Consider the following 18,834-nt stretch of genomic DNA (forward strand, 5'->3'; position numbering starts at 1 on the left):
CAAGCAATCGAACCGTTTCTATAGAGATATAAGAGACCAGCAGACATACGCTTTTATTGAAACTTTGCCTTTCAACTTATGTGTGTGGGTGTGTGTGTGTGTGTGTGTGTGTGCGGTTGGGTAAACAGCATTTTGATTAAATTATTTTAATAGTAAGTGAGAGATCTATGGCAAATGTATGTATAGTCAACGCCAGAATCCTATCTCCCACATCGCCTCCTCCCACACACACACGAATACCCGCTCTGCGCTACCCTCTCGCCCAGCTGAAGTCAATTAATTCAGCTGCGAACTATTAAAGCACACACCGGGCGCTCATAAATTGAGTTTGAAACGCGACTTGCGAGCAGCCGCACATGAGTCAATTCTCTGAGGGGAGTTGTAAATTAATGAATATTTCATACGTACCCAGATGCAGATGCAGATGCAGATACACACGTTGCTCCTACTCACAGCCTCACCAGCCCTTGGCCAATAAGCCGTTGCTAGCCATTAACCAACTGGTTCGATTGTGTTAGCTTCGTGCCAGCCAGATCTCTCGGAAAGTTTTTTTTTTTCAGATATTTCGCTTGAGTTTGGATTTGGATATGGATTTGGATTTGATTTCAGATTTTGGCAGCGGTGAGATACACCTGCCCGCATGACTGCGCCTCACTCCTTCACCCTCTCAACTCTGCCTTATCTGGCGCTCGCTTTCACTCCACATTTATCTGCTGCTCAGTTTGTCTCTGTTTAGCTCCCTGGCTGACTAGCAAATATTTATTGAACACGATTTGCTCGTTAGGCGAACGTAATATACACACACATCCAAACACAGACACACACACACGCACAGTTTTTTTTTTTGGCTGCTGTTTCGCCTCGCACATTCGTTTTTCACTTTGATTCATTTTGTAGCATTTTTTCAATTTCTTTGTATTGAATACTTTTCTTCATTTTGCCGTCTGCTTTCTTTTCTTATTCTTTTTGCTTTTTTCTTTCTTGTAGCGATTTTTATCTAGGACGCTTCTCAGCTGCCGAACGATTTGTGTGCAAATTTTCCACTGTCATTACGAGCATGTGTGTGTGTGTGTGTATTGCCATAGGTGAGCTAGTTTGATATTTGGCCTAGGCCAGGCTAGCAGCTAGGCCAAAAGAAACAGTTAATAAAATCCCTTGACACGAAGGCGTTTACATAAGCTTTTAGCAAATAATTGAGTGTGCGTGCCTTTGTTGTTGTTGTTGTTGTTGTTGTTGTGGCTGGCACGTGTGCCGTGCCGGGACGAAAATTGTAGGGATTGTGCTCTGCACTGCCATGGCCAGCCACTGCCAGTGGCCAGTGGGCGGGGCCAGGCACCTTTGCGACCAGTGTGCCGGGTTTCGGTTTCATTTCTGTAACTGGAAATTCAATTGAATTGGCAAAAATTGTTGTTTAGATGCCGATTTGCTTGTTTGATTTATGCAAAATGTGTGTGTGGGTGTGCATGGGTATGGAGGCACACACACACACACGGTCATGATGTGTGCCTTGAGATTTGGCCAAACAATCCAGCTCCAAAATTAGCCAACGCTCCAAGCCAGGCGAATATCCGTCCGGCAGTTCATTCCAGAGAGTCTACACTTTTGTGTATTAAACGATATTAGCTGCCAATGGGAGTGGCAGGGGGCGAGTAGGTAACGTAAGAGGCGTAGCCTGGAAGTTGTAACCAAAGCTGGGGCATGCCTAGATTGCCGTTTGCCGATAACTTTCTTGCGTATACTTGATAAAGGTTTGGGACCCAGTGCCTTAATAAGCTGCTGCCTGTTTGCCCAGATCCTTTTGCCTGGAATTCGTCTTGTATTTGAGAACAAACATGATTCGAATCTAACAACAGAAATGTTCTATTTACATATGCCGCAAATTGAGCTGCTGCTGCTCCCGCTGCTTGGCATGGCCAGCACGTAAGCGCATTACGATTACGCATACGCCGCGTTAGCCAATGGCTAAAAGCTTAGCACTCAGCACTCACTCACTCAGCCCACATAATAACCTGACCAACACAACACAGCAAAATACGAGGCCAAAATGGAAAGCCAGTGAACGCAGCGAGTGAAATAAAATTTGTCTTCTGTACAAGTTGCAGTCAAGTTAGCGCTGAGTTGTGGGTAAACATTTTTCAGCAGCAATAAATAATGCGCAAAGAAGCAAAGAAAAATATTAATAATAAAAGCATGCAACAGCAGTGCGCTGCGCATAAAGGGACAGCAGCAGCCACAATAGATGCGCCTGCCAGGGCGGGCCAGTGCAGGGCAGAGCCAACAAGAAAAGTGCATCCACGAATAAAATCAAAGCCATCAACTGCAATTGCAGCAGGAGCAGCAGACGAGCTGGACAGCAGAAGAACTTGGTAAATTGAATGGTTATTGAAAGGGCTGCACGAGTGACGGTGTGGGGCGGGGCATGGACTGCGGCGTTAGATATTCTTGGAAAAGCAAAGTTTTCCCCCACCCCTGGATGGCCATAAAACTATTATGCAAGCTGCACGAAGACTTTGTCAAGTGGAAAATATGAAAAACTTTTACATTTCGATGAAAAGTAATGCCAACGCAATTGGCAATGTGTGAAAATTGTGGATCGTTGCATATGGTACGCAAAAAAAAAATAAATAAATAAACGGAAAATGTTAACTAAGTAAGAACGAACATAAATTGCTCTAATTTAGATATTTCCACACATACATATATAGCTTATAGAACAAAAATGTATTGAGTTTCTTCACACATCTTAAAGACCATAAATTGTATCTGCAAAACTTCACACTGAAGCGATAACTGCAGATCCATTCAGAAATACCAACAGAAACACTTCCGAAAGTAATCAAGATATCTTTAAATTGCAAAAGAATGAAAAGCTCAAAACTTATTCTTAACCCTAAAATTGAGGGCTGAAGAAATGATTTGCCTTCAATAAAGTTTCGCATTTCGTTTGCCCTTTGGTATATCAGGTGATTAAGCAGCTGTTGCCAGGTTTTGCCAGAATCTAACTAATTGTTGCACCATAATGGTTAACAGGTTGGAAGTTTGGTTATTAAAATGCATTTAATAATAAATTTAATGGCCGATTTAAAGATTAGAGCAAAGGCAACAGCAGTGCCAGCCGAGCCAGCAGCAAAGGCAAACAATGTCTAACATGGCACAAGGCACACTTTCAATTTTCTTAAAACACATAAAACTTGATTATCTTGATTAAATTGCAAATCAAAAACATGTTTCAAGGATTACTTGTGTATGTGTGTGTGGGTGTGTGTGTGTGGCACACATAAGCATACCCAGTGAACTCTTATCAAACCATACACACACACATACACAATTACCTAAATTGTATGCCACAAAGGCAAATCTGTGTATACATACATCAGCCTTATGTGTATACACATTGTGGGCATAAATAATAATTGTAAACTGCAAGCCACTCGCTCTCTCTCTCTCTCTCTCTCTCTCTCTCTCGTGCTTGCTGCTGCCCTGTTGCCTTGCCTGCCTGGCGTGTATGTTAATCTGTTAACAAGAAGCTTAGATCGATTTCATTTCAAAAGTGTTTATATCAATTTAAAGTAATTACAAGCAGCCACAAGCACATGCGAATGAGGTTGACGGAAAACAAACCCAACATCTGTCTCAATGCGAGCCAGCAGAAGTGCTTAAAAGCATCTGAATGTGTGTGTACGGGTGTGTGTGTGTTCGTGTGACCTGTCCTAATGAAAAATATTACGCAAATTGATTCTATAAGTGGCATGTCATGCTCGTTGCGTTCGCCTGCTGACAACTTTCATAGCAAAAAGCCAAAAGGAATCTCAAACAGCAGTTTCCTCTGAACTTCAGCTACATATATATAAATCTATCTATACATATACATATAGGTATATATATATAAATGCATGCATAAGACACTCTCAGCCTTGCCAAATGCCATCTCAACTCTGAAGTGTATTGACAAAAGCCTTCTGTTGGGGCATGTCGATTGCCACGTTTTGTCATTAATATGATTATTGATTGATTTGCTCCGACAAGACTCCATAATGCTCTCAATTTACATGTGCCGTTATATGGATAGTGTTAATTAATATCAATCAACTGATTAGTTGAGTCCATTGAAATTGATTGTGTCTGTCGCCAATGCGGCAATGCCAATTCACTTAAGCTATTAAGTAAATGTTTCCAAAAGTATTTTGTTGGTTGCAAATATTAAACAATCTTTGCTGGTAAAACGTTGTTGCTCATACTTTGACATAGCTCCTCATCCATAGCATTGTTCCAGTCTAACCTCAACTCTGGTTATTCCTGTCCTCGTTTATCTTCTAATTGTTTCCAAAATCATTTATTACAACTTTGTCACATAGTTGTCTAGTGCCGTGCTTAAGTTTATATCTCCTTTCCAAATCATTGTCAGCACAGTCCCAATATGGACAATTGGCAAAAAAGAGAAGAAGAAATAGGAGTTTTAACATCAGCTCGCAGAATGGGGCTTATGTTTATCCATCTGTCACACTTGGGGCAATGAGCCACAGTTGCATTTGTCATATAAAACGAGGATTCTTTTCAGGGATTGCAGCTGTAAAATGCATATTAAGTAGAGTAATTAAATGTCAGTTCCACGGGCGAGTACTTAAGAGCGTACAACTTTGTTGCTCTGTTGCTAAAAGGCAGTTCGAGTAGGTCGGTCGGTTGGCGAGTTAGTGGGCGGTGCTAACTGTGGTGCTGTCACAGATGTTACGGTTCAGCTGGTAATGCGCAGGTAAATCTGCAAATGTCAAAGGGCTCCCAAGCCAGCGAAGCACTGCCTGAGCTACAAGCTATGCCGAATTTTCTAGCTAATCTGACCAATTTGAAGCGCATTGTCTTGCCCTAACAAGCTCCACTCCAGCCCACCCAATTGTTTATGCGAAGGTAGGTGAACGAAGTTGAGGCAGAACAAGGCAAAAATCTAGCATAGAGCTACGTGTGCGCAAAAAGTAAAGTGCCCATGGCATGTATCTATGTCTGAGTGTGTGAGAGGTGTGTGTTTGCATTGCACTTATGCACATGTGTACAAACAGTAAGTAGGGGACAGCCAGTGGGGTGTGGGGCAGAGGCAGAGGCGTAGCAGTGGCATTACTAGAGTAGATGACGCTGTAATAGCATTCAGAACTCTTACTAATGAGCAGAGAGCGAGCGACTGTCTTTGTGAACGTGTGTATGTGTGTTTGTGTATATGTGGGTGGTGGCTGCAGGTCGAAGAGGTGAGTGGGGGCAGGCGCTACCGCTTGCCATCACCTTGCCGCCGGCGTTGGCAGCAACGCTTGAACCAATTTTACAATGTGCGGCATCAACAAGCAGCCAGCGCCAAGTACACAGGCACTCGCTGCACCAGAGAGCAGGCACCAGGCAGCAGGCACCAGGCACACACGAGGTACACCCGACAACCGACACCAGGATACCCTCTCTTAACCCCACTCATACCCGCTTACCCGGCAACTGGCAACCGGCAGCTTCAAACTAATTGTGCAATTATTTTTGCATAAAGTGGCATAAACATGGCTAGGAGAGGCATTATGCAAGTTGCCTGACTTTTGCAACATATGAAGATGTAGCAACACCCACAAGCCCTCACATGGGTGTATGTGTGTGTGTTGGGTGTATGTGTGTGCGCGTGCCTAAGTGGCACTCGTACAATTTGAATGTAATATTCATTATTCTTTGCACATTGTCTGTCGGCCTAAAGCTTTTTGGGCCTGGTCTTTGTGTGCTCGGTTTTTAAAGACTTTACGTTAAACTCTGCCTAAGACTAGGCTAAAAAGCATTAACATTTAATGCCAACTGCTGACCAACTAATGGTCTATTAAAGCATTAAACTAACTCAAATGAAATTAGAGCGCAGTTAATGGGCTTCAAGTCTTGAAATATATTAAAATGTGAGTAGGATGCTGGAGCTTGGGAGATGTGCATAGCTCTTTCAATTTTTATATAGAATTTTAGTAGATTTGGCTTGAATTTGAGCTAAAAATAATTATTATGATACCCAGAAGGCTCGCCAGTAAACAGTCAAAACTTGATTCATCTCTTTGTTATCGTTATTTATTCAGATAGCTTCTCTCCTATGCCATATATCAATCAAAGTAATAAGCATTTTGTAATTGAACTTTGAAACACATTTCTTACTGCCCTGTTGCAACTTCAAAAAGACTTTGAAGCTTAACTTGAAAATGAATATAAAAAGTGGACATTTTTATACTCATTTTCAAGTTAAGCGTAAATAATATGCTGCTTTAAGCCAGCATTCATATATATGGAATGTCCGCAGAGATAACTTTTGGTAATTTCTCATAACTTTCGTAAGTACGAACAGCTTCTTCAACTCTTTAGCTTAAAGGAAACATAAACCTCCACATCTATTTGATGTAGACTGTGCTCTACTCAGGCCAACTTCTCAGCTAGACATTCTACTATATATTAAAATTATAGTACCGCTGGCTTAATCCATTTGCATCACAATCGGGATGCAGCAATTAAATTCTGTTAACCTACAATTAGTTAATAATACTCAACGGATAATTCCATTTGTACTTATTTGTAAATCAATTATGTTGTCATTTATTGTGTACTTTTTATAAGTTTCAAGAATTGCAAGTTAATCGGCCATGTGGCTCTGTGTGTATGTCAATTAAAAGTCTTTTAGCTGCTTGAATTGTTTTCAATTTATTTCGGTGTGATAATTGACGTGCATAACCCGCTTAAATCAAAATGTTTGTGTTTGTGTTTATATAAATGTTGAAACCTGTTGAAATTCGCTCTGATTACTTTATTGTAATTTATTAAATATTTGGCTTACTGCTCTGGAATTATCAAAGCCTGCAATCAACGTCGTGTGTAGTAGATTTAATTAAATTTTGCAATTTAAAAGGCCACAACATAAGTGATATATATATATATATATATATATATATATATATATATGTATATATTTCTATACATATATATTTGTGTGTGTAAACGTAAAGTTGTTTTTTCGCTTTGTTCAATCTTGTTGTCTGGCAGCAAAGGAATGCGGCTTTTTCAGTCTCATGTCAGTGTGCCATAGTTTTTCGTGTCGGCCTGTGAACCGGAGGCTTTAATTTGAATTAAATTTGCGCCCGAAGAAATTTGCCAGGGCCCGAAGTTTTTGTTATTTTTTTTTTAAAGGCAGCAGAGCGAGCCGAGGCCAAAAGGAGCTGAACCGAGCGCTCAATGGTTTCCGTATGGCATTTTTCGACAATTAAAATTAAAATTTAAATGAAATGAGCGTTGTGTGTGTGAGCGTGTGTGTGTGCGTGTGTAGAAAAGCCACAACACACAGAACTGAGAGCTCGTACGGAAAGGGCTCTGAGCTGTGGGGCTACAAAAACAAACCGCAGCAACCAAAACCAAACACAAATGTTACATAAAGAAAAAGTCGACTTCGTCGTAGTCGTCGTCTGGGCAAAGAACGAGCACAAATATGTAAATGAAATTGTATGACTCGGCACACACAAACACACAGAGAGACATTTCGCACACTCTATGTTGCTCATGTGCAGCAATTGCTGCAGTGCCGCGGCAACAGCAACAGCAACAGCAACACTCGAGCAACTTCTAACTAGGCAAGGTGCAAATGTATGCAGGTGTGGGCTAGCTGTTGTAGGTGTCCCTGTGTGTGCATTGCTTTGCATGTAGTTCGTTGACTTTTCAAGTTGTCGACACAGCGCCAACAGCAACAGCAGCAGCAGCAGCAGCAATTGCACTTTGCTGTTACATTTATTACATTTGTAATTGTTGTCAGTCGCAGTTGCGTTGCGAGCTGAGCAGCCAGAGCGTTAATTATGTGCCAAAAGCAATTTTCGGCAAGCCAAGCGCCGCAGCTGCAATAGCAACATCAACAGCAACAACAACAGCTTTACACAAGTTGTTTTGGCGAACGTGTCAAGCGGAAGTCGTTGGCAATCGAAGTAGTTTCCGGCTTGACAGGGCGCTGCCTTTGCTGTGGCTTTGCCTTCGCCTTGCCACATTTTGCAGCTATTTTTTGGGGCATTGCATACTTAACAGCGCGCGTTGCAACTTTCGCTTTTACAACACTTACACACACACACACGTATACGTGCCGCATTTAAAATGCCTTTGCATATTTCATTAACGGTTTAAAAATTCATGAACTGCTAATTGAAAACGTTTGTCGCACCAGCACACACACACACACACGCACAAACACAGAGCTGCACAGGAGCTGGATGCGTAACAGAGGTTCGCAAAAGGGCGCCAGGACCGCACTACAAAGCCGGGCAACATAGTTTAGCACTTTGGCTGGCCGTCGTCTAGCTTCACATAAGAAATCAAAAACCGGGAAGGGAACAGCAGCAGCAGTTCGAGCTGAGGCTATTTGCTGTAATGTATGCGACCTAAGCGACCCAAGCGACCTGCACTCAAAGTTCACCACGTTTGCCCTGGCACTTTTGTATGCGAAAATACCAACACAGGCACCCGAACACAGTCAGACACACACACACACACACACACTCACACGGGCACACCTTCAATCACTTCCGCTGAACGATGAAGTAGCTCTTTGGCACGCTATTATTTTGCGGCTGGGGCACAGGCGCAAGCCAGGGGCATGCAGAGAGGGGAGCGGCTTTGCCGTTCGTATGTAATTGGAACGTGTGAGAAATATAAAACAACGGGTAGCAGGAGTCGCGGTGCCGCTTAAGTTGTAGCCCCGTTTTGCCGGATGTCCTGTTAGAAGCGTAAATAGGCATAAAACAACGAAAAGAACATTTCTATTACACCCCATACCCCTTTCGGATAATAGAGCTTGGTCGGGGGCAGGGTGCAAGCCAGTCGGATGAGGTTCGCCTGCAGCCAGCCGTGAAAACTTGTCTAAAGTCTTTGGGGCGGCAGCGGAAACGCTGCCAGGACCTGTCTAATGGCTACGCAAGAAGCCTAACAGCAATCCAGCAATACTTTGACTCCTTTTGTTATACCCTGTACCCAATGCCAAATGGATTTCACCAAAAAGGGCTCAACGAAGTTGTGCTAGCTAAATGTATGTAAAAGCCAGCTGGAGGCAAGTGATGAGAATCAGGATGGTAAACTGTGGGCGCAGCTCCGTTGGGCGTCCGTTTGTATTAACACATGTCGAAAATCGGTAATTATCGATTATCTTTCAATCGATTCAAAGAGTTGAAGGCAGCTAGTTTGTTGAGTAAGCTGACCTAAAATACACAGTACAGAAATAAATTCGTTTTTCATTAGGAACAACAATAAAATAAAAGTACTAAAGTCTTTCAGCCATAATTTTTTGATTATCAAAAATTGAATCATCAAATGTTGAACTACTTTGGCGCAGATCAGATTCATAAATTTGAGACTTTCCTCAGTAGAGGGAAGCAGCACAGATGAATAGTACAAAGCTATACGAGCATCTGCGTTACAGGGCATCTGCGTTAGTCTATCATTCATTCAACTAGATATCTGTAGCTGCTCTTGTTATTGTGTTGCTTTTGGCAAATTATAAATGCAACATTGCCCTGGCAATTGCGACGGCCAAAACGCGCGACTGCACCGACTGCAGCCAACTGATTATGCCAAGCGGCTTTCTTTTGTGTATATATATTTTTTTTCGGCCCGACCGCGACTGCGCTGACACCCGACAAGTGCTTCAGCTTGGCCACTTCTTGTTTAACTCTGCACCACAAAAGCTTGCTTAGCCAGTCTTAAAGTCTAAGCACATACACAGCCACACTCAGACACGGGCACAGTCAGTCACAGAGCAAAGATGTAGAGACAAAGGTAAAGGTAACAATGGCCAAGTGCCAAATACACGTGCGCTTTGCACGTGCACCGAGCCACGCCCTGTATTCGCGCCCCTGCCCTGGCGGCCAGCTGCCACGCCTTGCAGCTGGATAAACTGCTTTTAGTCAACTTTAGTTAGTTTGGTCAAGCGCCTCTCCACAGCGACTGCCCGCTGCTAATGGAGAAGCTGAAGCCGGAGCTGGAGCTGAAGCTGGAGCTGAAGCTGAGGCTGACTGAAGTTTTTGGTTGGCTGCAGCGCTTTTTTTTTTTGGATGGATCTGGGCACGAGTCCTGCTGGTCCACTATTTACAGCTTTAGTTTTGTTTGCCTCGTGTTTTGTCATGCCTCTTATGTCCTGCTCGAAAAGTGTAAACAACTTTGGGCGCTTGGCCAAGTGCAAGGTGTACATTGCACACAGCCGTAGCAGCAGCAGCAGCAGCAGCACAAGCTGTAGATGCTGCACGTTCATGTCCATGTCCATGTCCATGGACCTAATGCTGCCTCGACTGCCCCACTGACCAGCGTCGACTGTTAATCCGAGATGTTTGTTTACCTTGGCACTGCCACGAAGGCTACATAGCTGCGTTTTAGACTCGACTACGTAGTGGAGCAGCAGCAACTGGCATGGAGCCTCATTTATCTTGTGAATGCAATAACAACGACTTAGCCGGAGCTTTGGGGAGTCCTGTGCAAATCCATTGAACCTGCAGAGAGTATAATAAGTTAGTCGTGAAGTTTGCAATGCATCCACAAAGATAAATTAGACTCCGCACTGCTGGAACATAGCTGATACGCTCTCTTATTGCACCAAAATATTTTTAGTTGCGAAATTTAAGACAAAATCATTTCTGAATTGAGATGAAAATTAAAAATTATCTTAAGCTCTTAAATCTCCAAATATACACATGTTATTTTATATATTAATGCAGAGTAGAGAGTGGTCTATCCATAGCGTTTCGCTATTTGCAATGACCAATTAATGAAACGACCTGAAAGTGTTATTTATATTTCATTTCATACATATAAATTTATATATATATATATATATTTCTATAAATGTATATATTGCAATTTAAATTATGCACAATTTGTATAAATGCATTGCGAATCGAAAACGTTGTTAAATTTTAATTATGTTGGTGATCATTGTTGCGAGTTTTTTGAGTTTTAATCGGACAAACCGCTTTAATTCGAATTTAAATTAATTAAAATCACTTGCAAGCACAGGCCAAACCAAACCAAACCAAACCGAATCAACAACAACAACGACAGCAATTTCAATAATAACAACAATAACAACCATTTAAAATTGGCAACAACAAAAACCCAAATTAACTTTGCAGCGCTTCAGATTCCGAAAAAAAACCACAACACAGTGTGTGCTATGGTTGACAGAGGGGGCTATGCATTGCCAGGGGGCGTGTCACAGAAGGTGAGCACAAAAGGCGCAACTGCCAAGAGCTGCTGCTGCTGTTGCTGTCGCTGCTGCTGATGCCAAGCGAATTCTTGTTCAGGGTCGTAAAAGGTGGAACCGACTATCGATAGGGCGTTTTTGGCCAGCTGGGCGTGGCTGCAGGCAGTTTATAGCGCATTTTATTTTAATAAAGACTTTTAATTGAATTTTCAATTGTTGCACAAGCGACACGACGCCAATGTCGCTCCTGCTGCTGCTTCTGATGCTGTTGCTGCTGTTGTTGTAATTGTTGCTATAATCATTACAGCTTTATGTAGTGTATATCAACAGTGCATGTAGCTGCTGCTGTTGCTGTTGCTGTTGCTGTTGTTACTTTTCAATAACCTGCTGTTAAAGCGCAAGTCTGTGGTTAAACAATTACGCGGGTGCAGGGAATGCACACAACGCCAGATAAAGGCCAGCATCATGGCATGTCGTGTCATATTACACATATATATATGTATGTATATACTGTATATGCAGGCAAGGACAAAGCCGCGCACACATATACACGTGCGCGTGGTTGGGCTTTATTTACATGCGCCTCGCGTCAGACGCGAATGGCGTTCGCCACTTCCGGTTTCCGGTTCGCGCTGCTTAGCCACACAAAGGGGAACAACAAAAACCCGTTAAATGTTAAATCAATGAACGTGGCAACAATTAAAATATTCCACTTTCTGCATCCGCTGGAATTGCGACGACAACAACAACAACAACAGCAGCAGCAGCTGCAGCTACAGCAGCAACAAAAATGGCAACGCCCCCGCACTTATTTATGTATATATTCTTCTTCTTCTTTTCACTTGCGCAAATTATGGAATTTCAATCATTTATTGCATGTAAATTATAAAATGTGCAGCAAAAGTTATGAATTTTATTAATTTTTAATATGAAGCGTGTTACAGCTGCAGCTCATGTTGTTGCTGCTGTTGTTGTTGCTGCAAGCGCTGCTGTTGGGCTTATTGTGCACTTAACTGTCAAACAGTTATTGTTGTTGCTGCTGCTGGTGTTGCCGGTCGATTTACGGCGTAATTTTTATTTTAATATGAACTCTTCATGCGCATTGTTTGGACTTCAGTTTTGTTGTACCAAATTTCAATTAGTTTTTTCATGCACTTTATTGGCTATTGTTTCCAGGCTAAGTGCTTCCTCGCACACACACACATACACACACACACTCGCACGGCCAGGCACTTCCGTTAAATGTGTGTAAAGTTCACAATATTCACAGTTCTATTGTGGTTTTTTGCACGCACTTATTTTGTTTTCAATAACCAATAATAACCATATATGAACTATATATACCATAAAGTATTAAGCTCTTCGTGAGCCTTCAATTGTGTTGGGTAGTATAGCATGGGCACAGGCGTGTTTTAAAGTAACAGAACATTATTATATATTTTAATTTAAATTTGTATATTTACATGCTTATTTTCAAATTAAATTTTACACAAATTAATAATACACAATTATAAAGAAATTAAGCTATATTACTTTTTTATATTTATATTTTTAAAACTCTGTCGTACTCTTAACAGATTTGTTGAATTTAATTCAGTATTTTTATATAATTTATATAATTTACATATTTTATATAATTTATATATTTTATATATCTTATATATTTTATATATTTCATATAATTTATGTATTTTATATATTTCATATATTTTATATATTTAGAAAAAACTTTCTTTTAGTCTGTATTCACTTATTTCTTATTCATAAAATACTTAACTTTTCTCAAAATTTGCCAAAATACCCAAAGTAAGAACTGACATTGCTTTTTTATATGGGAATATATGAAATTGAATAAATATATAAGTGAAATATAAATAAATAATTATGATTTGTCACAATAGAGTGTAGCTGAATGCACCTATTATATTTCCCTTACATAAAGAAATATGTAAAGCACTTTATAAACGATTCTATTTTAATTTAAAGCACTTATTGCTATTGATTTTGCGAATCGCCATACAATACCCAATTTAGGAGTGCAATTGAAAATTAATTTAAAATTCAACTGTTAAAGCTAATTGCACACAATAAAATCAAATTTATCAGAACAAAATATCGTAGTTATTTAAGCGCCACGAATTTTCAATGCGAATGCATTAAATTAGAAGTTGGCATTGCAGCCCACTGCGTAGTCATAATAAGCTGACCCAGTGCTTTATTTCCAGACTCAAAGGGGTTTGAGCGACAGAGCAAATTAAAAAAGATGAACTGCTACAGACAAGAGCTGCATAGTATATATATGTGTGTGCTGTGCTCTTTAAGCACACAAACGAAACCCCAACGACCGCAACGTTGAGACCGGCCAAAAAGGGAGAGAGCAGAGCAGGCAACATAAGAATCTTGTTGCGTGTTGCGGTTATCCAAAATACTGCCCAAAAGCGAGTTCCGCCTGGAGTTGCACTTCGAGTCAGGGTCAAAGCTGTGTCCATATGCATATAGTGAGGCAAATGGGAAAGCTTGTGAGAGACAGACAGCTCCAAGGTGGCAAAATCAATTCGGGGGAAAAGAACTTGGAAAACCCAGCAGAGAGGCCAGGCTGGGGCGGTTGGTAGAGGTTAGTGCCGAGGTGCGACTGCATTAATTAAAAATTTGAATGCAATGCCAAGTGAAAAGAGCAGCGCCTAACAAATTTTTCATAGGCTAATAAACTTGAATGCGGCAGAAAAAGCGAGCAGTGTGATGCCACAAACGCAGCTAGCAGGAGCAGCAGGCGTAAGCAAGCGGGAAAGACAGAGAGAGGAAGGGTAGGGGAAGAGCCGACACTCAGCAGAATGCTGAGTTGGGCCACAACTTGTTTTTTGCCGCACTGTCACCCAATTATGTCACACAGTGTACAACAAATTAATGCCTCGTTGCGTTGATTGCGCCGAGTGCGGCTGCTGTCGCTGTCGCAGTCGCAGTCACAGTCGCAGTTGGCGTCGCTGTCGACAGAGCGCACGAAAGTATGCAATGCAAAAGTAAAATCACTAAAAACAGCAGCCGACCGAGAATCCACACTGAGCCTCGTCAGTCGCGCTCAGTTTGTGTGTGCGTGTGTGTGTTGATGTCTGACTCTGTGTGTGTGTGTGAGTGTTGGTGTGTGATTGCGTGACAATTTCAAACAGATTTAACCGCCAATTTAAAATGAAGTCAATACAAGCGAAAGCAACTGAACTGAGCATGCAAAAAAGTTAAAATAAAGGGAAATTGTAAGCATCAATAATAAAAGCAGCCCAGCTACGAGATACTCGATAAATGTACTTAAAGTTCTGCTCATCATAGAAGCGTTTATATATAAACAAATATTCTGTTAAAGCAACTCAGCAGCAACACAACTGCAAAGCCTGCCTAAAGAAGTTTTCAACTATTGAGCTATACGCACTGTATACCCTATGTAGTATACCCTATGCAGCACGCTTGACAGGGTAGCAACTGGCAGCCACAGTGGAGTTGTCGCCCAGCGACAGATCATCGGCCCATCAGCAGCGACGTAGACCAAATGTCCAATGTTGTCCATGTCTGGACTTCTCTGCTTCTTCTCGGCTTTCCTTTTTTTCCGCTCGTTCTGTTGGCAGCCAACATTTAAATGCGCACAGTGGGCGAGACCCCAGCCCAGTGCTGTCGCTGGTCAGCGGTGCGTGCTCCACCGCCAGCTGTAAAATGTATTGTAAAATTCACGGCTTTTTTTTCGGCTCGCCTGTTGTCGGGTTGGCTTGACTCTGTGTGTGGGTTTGCCTTCTACTTCTTTTCGTGTTTTTTTTCCTTTTGTATTTATTGGGACTTGCTGCGCGCTGTGTCAGACAAACGATTTAAATGAAATAAATTACAATAAATCACTCAATCGGTTTAAATAAAAATGTTGCTCTTGTAATGAGATATCGAGTGCGAAGGCAGCAAAAAACTGGGCAGCGATTGGCAAGTGTTAAGCCAGCGGAAGTATATGAAAATTACGGCATTGGTTTAGTGGAAATTTCAAGGAGATTCTCCGCCCAGAACCATTGAGTGCGATTGATGGATTAGTTGATGGATTAAAACGTGAGCTACTTAAATAGATTTTTTATAAAATTTAAATAATTACATTTTATCCACATAAATAAAAGATTTTAATCGAATCATAGAATCGTGTTAATGACACAATAAACTCAGCGAGGCCCAAATAGATTGTTAAAGTTTTTAATATATTTGTTTTTAATATATTCTTTTGACTTAGTCTGCATGAGCAGCAGTTCCTTAATTCATTGGATTATTGATATTTCTTGGAATGAGCTGTGCTTCCAGCTGGAGAGCAGAGCATAAATCTCTTATGCTCTCTTGATCAACATACATTTGTGTAGCACACACTTGAGAGCTATTCAATGCTGGTAATACATTTACTGGCACACTGAGCCATAAAGCAATTGACAAGGCAATCAATTGATATAAAACTCGCTTGCTTGACTCAAAGTAGGGCTCTGCTAAATAGTTGCCTTGTGTCTCGCTTGCTCTAATGGCTTAGCAAAGGTCACATAGTTGGGGCTTAGTGCTTAGTGGCAGTCACCAGTGCATGTAAATGCCATGACAATGGCTTCTCGACAGGGCACAGGTCATGCAAGCGAGCGGGCGGTGTAGGAAAGCGGAATACTCAAAAGCATTACTCGCATTGCTATGAGCCCAGACAAATCTGTGTCGGGGTCAGCATCAGTAGACACACAACGTTTTGTCCACCTGAGTTGTCAACAAACCGTGAAATTATCAACCCAAATTGGACGACAACTTCGAAGGCAGAAATAAAAAGGAAGAGAGAGAGTGCCTGAGAGAGATAGCAGCCGAGAGCGTGGGCTGCGTAGTTTCTTTTTAGCTTGGCATGAAGCGCACGTCTTATTGCATATGTTAAGCTGGCCTCCCGCCTGCCAAAAGCTTTTAATACAAATTGAAAATGCTTGAGGAGGCAAAGGAGGTCCTTGCGTTAGTCTGTGGAGCACTAAATGGCAAATGCTCACAAAGAATCAAGACGCCGCACTTGTGATAAGCAGGCAGGTAACCCCTGACAGCAGCTAGCCAGCACTATGAATACACGAATGGTTGCTCCAATGAGTGACCAGATGTACCTACAGCTCAGTAGTTGGGAACTGCCAACTGGCAGCTGCCAACTGGCAACCTGCTACCAACTGACTGACTTCATGTGCCTGCTCGTCTGCAGCATCTTAGATAAGCTAAAATGCACGAAGCATCATGCAAAACTCTCGCTTTGTATTCATTCCCCCAACTACTGATGCTCGATGTCCTTTTTGCTGTGCTCTACTCTGCTGTTAACTTCATTCGACGCTTGCATAAATGTCAGGCAAGAAAATTTGCATAGCATTCACTTGCGGTTGCAGCTATTTATCTTTGTGTGCCCGACCAATTCAAGTGGGCCAGCTATGGCTACGACTCTGGAGTGAGGGACAGCAAACGGAAATGCGCTTTATGCAGCATTTAAATGCGCCCATTTCCGTTGCCGTTGCTGCTGCCGTTGCCGACCTTCAGATGCCTCAATTATTTCATTAAGTAAAACGTTTGCATTTCACCTAATTCCGCCCAGTTTCGGAGTCGGGGCTCGGGCTGTATCCGCTGCATTCGTGTGCTGGCACGCAAGTCTGAGAGTTGGCATCGGAATTGGTGTGCCAGCCGAAACACACGAAACGAAATTTATTTCTCAATTCCCACTTCAATTTCGCAAATTGAATGAAAAAGCGCTTAAAAATATACAAAAGCAGCAGCAGCAGCAGCAGCAGCCAACCAGCCAGTCAGACCCACAGTACCCAAAAATAAAGTAACAAAAGGGTGCCGGGGCTGGGACGGGGCCGAGGCTGGGGATGTGAAGAAGGCCATGGCCAGGATCGGTAGCGCAAGAAGAAAAAAATAAAAGGCAAACGAACAACGAGCAGAGCGAAAGGAAATCTTACAAATAAAACGGAAGTTAATTTACTACGTAAACCGAAAAGCATGGCGCAGCCACATCCGGTGAAGCGATGGTGGGCGCAAGCGGTGTGGCAAGGGCCTACGCTGCAAAGAAATACTACAGCTGGGACCGAGCGCCAGCCAGCCAGCCAGGCAGCCAGCGGTTGGCCATTTAATTGGCCAAGTTTGTGCTGTGCTGCACTGCTGCAACCGCTGACTGTCGCTGAAGGTGGCCAAATATTTGCTCATGCAACAGACGCGACTCAGACAGAGCGAGGTAGGCGAGAGCTTGGACAGGTGCAGCTCACACTTAAAACCGCTTATTACGTTAACAATTGCGAATATCGGCGCGAAATGAGAGCGCTGAGCGCCCCGAGCACAGCAGCAGACAGGATTACTTTGCATAATTTTAGGGGCATACAAATAACAGCTAGCAATACCCTGAAACACACTCGCACACATGCACACAAAGGCACACCAGCATGTGGCTTTAGGTTGCGGGTGTGCCAATGAAAACGGAAGGAAATTTCACTAGCCAAATGCAGCGGAGGCAGCCGCAGCCGCAGCAGCAGCAGCAGCAGCAGCCAGGGGAATAGTTAAGACCTGTTTGGCTATGTCTTTGTGTGTGCCTGTGTGTGGGTGTGCTGGTGGAGGCGTGTCAGGCAACAAAGGCGCATTAGAGCGATAGCACCGGGGCCAGCACAAGTATTTGTTATGCGGTAAAAATGCATAAAAATCCCGAGACCGGCATTTATTTAAATTTATGCCGTTATAACGTAATTTTGCATTACCCCAAAAAATGATGGCGTCTGCTACCCCAAACGCCATTTTATTCCGCTGCATATGTGTGTGAGTGTGTTAGGGTGTGTGTGTGTGTGTGTGTGTGTGGCACACTTTACCCAGCCATTTTTATACAAATTTCTGCGGCCGCCTGTAGCTAAAAAGTACCATTTCCATTTTTATTTTTGACTAAATATTTGCAATTGTTAGTTTTTATATATTTTTATCTATTTCTATAAGCGCAATTGTATTTACAGGCTATATATATATAGTTTGCTACTTCTTTTTAGCATTTCAATTGTTCATACATCTGCGTGTTGTGTTATATGTATATTTGTTGCCTTCTTTTTCGGCTGGCGTTGCGGCTCTAACTCTGGCATAACACAATGCAAAAGCCGTTCATTTGTTATGCATATGAAGTAGACCAAAACAGCGCTTGGATTGCGGCAACAACAAAGGCATTCCTGTTAGCTGACTGAATATGGTGCTGGCGGTGTTGGAACTGCAGTCCAAATGCTTGGCAAATTGGTGAGGCGCTTAAGTGCGGTTTCCGCTAGCACAAACAAAGCCGAATTACAATGGCCAAACTAATATGCCAAACTATTCAAAATTAAGAATTACATTACCAAATGCCACCGCGAAGTTGGCTTCATAACTCTAGTTGCGTCATGTTCTGAATCACATTATTAAGCGACTTAACATCTAGACTTAGACATCATAATTTGAATACAATCGACAAGGATTACTTTACCTTATCACAGACTTCCGTCCAACAAAAATTAATTACAGACCGAAAGCAAACACGCTGGCGTCTTACAGATTGCAATTGGCTGCAGTAGAGAGTAGGGAATCTAATTTGTTAATCCGTTCGACACGTCGATTGACTC

The sequence above is a fragment of the Drosophila hydei genome, unplaced genomic scaffold (assembly GCF_003285905.1).
Source record: "Drosophila hydei strain 15085-1641.00,03,60 unplaced genomic scaffold, DhydRS2 tig00008119-arrow-pilon, whole genome shotgun sequence".
Classification (NCBI taxonomy): Eukaryota; Metazoa; Arthropoda; class Insecta; order Diptera; family Drosophilidae; genus Drosophila; species Drosophila hydei.